The sequence below is a fragment of the Populus alba genome, chromosome 3, assembly GCF_005239225.2.
Source record: "Populus alba chromosome 3, ASM523922v2, whole genome shotgun sequence".
NCBI classification, from domain to species: Eukaryota; Viridiplantae; Streptophyta; class Magnoliopsida; order Malpighiales; family Salicaceae; genus Populus; species Populus alba.
Genome location: NC_133286.1, coordinates 11426723 through 11430474, shown reverse-complemented (window position 1 = coordinate 11430474; position 3752 = coordinate 11426723). Strand labels below are relative to the sequence as shown.

Below are 3752 nucleotides of genomic sequence, written 5' to 3'. Positions count from 1 at the left end.
AATCGTAGAAGTTTCAAATTTTTTTAAAATATTCTTAAGAAACAAGAACAAACATTATTTTAATTGCTATAAAATGAAGCCAAGAAGGTGGCTTGTTACAAAACGCCACACCACCCAATATAGAAATCTACTTCAACTAGAATACTACTTGACGTAGTGATTGAGCTGCCTTCAAGTTGCCAAAATAATAAATAATAAGCTAGAATGGGAAACCAAACTTGCTGTTCAAACAAGTTTTCGCGCAACCATTTTTGACATGCTTGCTGTGGTCCAGGATCCTCAAGCCTATATAAACACATGCTTAGGGCTAGATCATGTACACCATATCTATTCATTCAACCAGCAAGCAATAACTAAGGCAAAAATGGCAGGTAACTCTCTGAAGTCTGTTATGGTGACCCTCTTCATCTTTGCTATGGTACTGTCTCCGATATTGCCATCAGCTGAAGCAGGCCGTTTGAATCATCGAGGTGATTATTTACTTAAACGCAGCTCTCTCTCGAATTCATTTTTTGTTCATTACCAACACCTGATTTCTTATTGATCTTGCGCGCGCGTGTGTGTGCGTGTAGGTCTCCAAGGACCAATATGTCCAACTTGTGTATGCTGCTCGCCTCCACCTCCAGGGTCCTGCTGCCCATGTTGTTCTACTCCTACTCCGACAGAACCTGAATCTACAACTGGGTCTCCATGAAACTATTTACGTTCGCCTTTGATATTCATATATGTATACTGCAGGAATAAATTAGTATATGAATAGAAAGGATCAGTATCACTCTCGTTATTCTGTATTCTGTACTCCTTTGTGGAGACATATCCATGTAATTGCATCATCATGCACTGGCAATTTCAATAAATCAATGTCCTTATTTTAGTAACAGTCATTTAGGCCCCGTTTGTTTGCTGGAAAGTAGTTTTTTTTTGGAAAGTGAATTCCGAGAAAGTATTTTTCGATGTTTGGTAGTGTAATGAAAAATAAGCTGGAAAACATTTTCCAGTGTTTGGTTATGTCATGTAAAATGAGCTGGAAAATAACTTATTAACATTTTATTTTTCTCAAGTTTATTAAAATAATAACAAACAAATCTTACAAATTAAAAAATTGAATGAGAATGAAATTGAAAAAAAAATATAATTTCATAAATTATTTCAAATAAAATAAATAATAATCAAAATAATAGAGATCAAATCTAAAAAATTAAAAAAATAAAAGATGAAGAAATTAAAATAATAATAATCAACATTTCATAAATTATTTCAAATAAAATAAGTAACAATCAAAAGAATGAGGACCAAATCTGATAGATAAAAATTTTCAATAAAAAAATGATAAGAAAAAAGCAAATAACAATTATAAAAATAAGGACCAAAATTAATATAAAAATAAAATTTTAAGAGATGAAATTGAAAATAAATATTAAAAACAAAATATATATAGCGATCAAAAGTTTAAGAATCAAATTTGATATAATCAGCAAATAATGACATTTCTAAATTTTTCACAACTTCCGGAAAGTGTTTTCCCTCAAATTTTTTAGAAAAACACTTTCCTGAAAACCAAACCAAATTTTCCTTTTACTGGAAAGTGTTTTCCATTGACCAAATTTTCTAATGACAAACAAACACAAGAAAGTTTGGAAAGTGATTTTCCGGAAACCACTTTTCGGAAAACAAACACAGTTAAAGAGAAAACACTTTCCTGAAAACCAAACCAAATTTTTCATTGACTAAAATTGACAGGAAAGTATTTTCCGTTGACTGGAAAGTGTTTTTCGTTGATCTGAAAGTATTTTCCGTTGACCAACTTTTCGAATGACAAACAAACATAGAAAAGTTTAGAAACTGGTTTCCAGAAACCAGTTTCCAAGAAAACAAACGAAGCCTTAAACCCTAACGACGGTTAACCCTTTTATTTTTTTTGTCTTAATAATAGCTATGCTCAACTTATTATCTTATGTTAGAAAGTCCTGCAAAAAAATAAAATAAAAATTACATATACGTTTCTTATTTGGGAGGCAAAAATTACCACATGCATTTGTAATTGATTGGTGGGTGCCACGATATCCTAATATTGTGAGTGATTATTAATAAACTAATTTGTAAATGATTGTTGGAGAATTTTGACCTTAAAATGAATAGAAATGCTTTAGATTTACAATTGTGTTTGTATTTCTTTTTATCATGAAAGAGAATTCGGATAGAAGATATTTTCTCGCTATTCATATTGTTAGTTAGATTTAATCGTAATTTAATTATATATCGGGGTAGAATTATGGGGGTTGGTCCTTATAAGAAAATGTTTTTTCAGCCCTCTTTAATAAATTAGATTTTAGCTCTAAAATATATATATATATATATATATATATATATATATATATATATATATATATATATATATATATATTAGCCCTCTATAATTTTTTCCTTAATTTGGCATCCCAAACTAAAATTCCTAGCACTCCTTGAGCACGTATTACAATTACAAGCACACCAAAAGAATTACAATAGAGCATTTGTGAGAAATTTTATAATACTCGAGCAATAATTAGTTGTCTTTTATAAGTTATAGCTTGAGTCACTCATTAATATGTAATCCGTCTATATTAATAAATTGGAAAAAAAATTAATTCTTATGTGAAAGTAAATGGAAACAATTACTTTCTTAAATAGTCAAATTAATGTAATTATTGTGAGTTTTCTTTTTAAAGTCATTTCTAACTTTTACCTTAATTAATGGTTAATACAATATCAACATGAGAAGATTAGAAGAAACATTTTGAGTTGTAGAAATAATGGAATGGAAAGAGATTTTGAGTTTGATTATAAGGTTTTTGTTTCTCACTTTAAAATGAGTTATGTAAGCATAAATATTATTTTTTAGATTAAATTAATCATAATAATCACCCAATTATTACCATAGAAATGAAAAGTAACATATATAAAAAATATTATCTTCTGCTTGTATTGCTAATTTTTAGCTTTTCTAAACGAAACAATTTTGATTTACCTTTTCATAAGGAGATAATATATCTCAATATGCAACAAGTTTAAGTTTGAGACTTGCATAAATAAAGGTTAATTGAAAAATTCATTTAAAACCAATATCAATGTTAATCCTTACTAAAAATATAATTATATTAATTTATCTCTCTAGAAAAGTGATCTCATCTGTTCTATTTAATTTAAATCATTACTAGTTTTTTATAGATATAAATTTGTAGATAAAAAGTTGAACATAATTGATGATTTTTCTAGATAAATTAATGATACAACATATTAGCTAATGACTCAAAATATAACCCATAAAATATCATTAGTTATAGCTTGAAAACCATAAATTTTATCGAGCAATTGTACAAAACACTATATTTGAAGCAATTAACATTTAATTAAGAAAATATTAAAAATTGAGCAACAAAATATGCTTCTATTATCAATACCATCCCATTATTTATAGCGCTCTGATGATGGAGCTAGGCTTGTTGTTGGGCCTATATAAGTAGCTTTTGAGATATTTTAGTTTATATTGGGACAAGTCAGTTTATCGAGGAAGTTAGTCGTTTCATTGCTTTATAGATGCAAACAGTAGAGTATCTATAGGTTCATTAATGATAGTTCCTTATAGCTAAACCCCAGCTAAAAGAAACCTAAAAGAGAATGATGATTTCCCATAGATAAACCTAAAAATAGTATATTAAAAATCATTTACTTCGTTAAATAGTATGATTTTTTTATTTGACTATAAAAACATC

At 28.1% G+C, this 3752-nt stretch overlaps 1 long non-coding RNA gene across 1 annotated transcript; it reads left to right on the top strand.

The window, feature by feature from the left end:
• Positions 1-306: 306 nt before the first annotated feature.
• On the top strand, positions 307-878 carry LOC118042879 (uncharacterized). The gene is made up of 2 exons (XR_004686518.2): positions 307-470; positions 573-878. It is a non-coding gene; the product is annotated as an uncharacterized lncRNA (long non-coding RNA).
• The last annotated feature ends 2874 nt before the right edge of the window (positions 879-3752 follow it).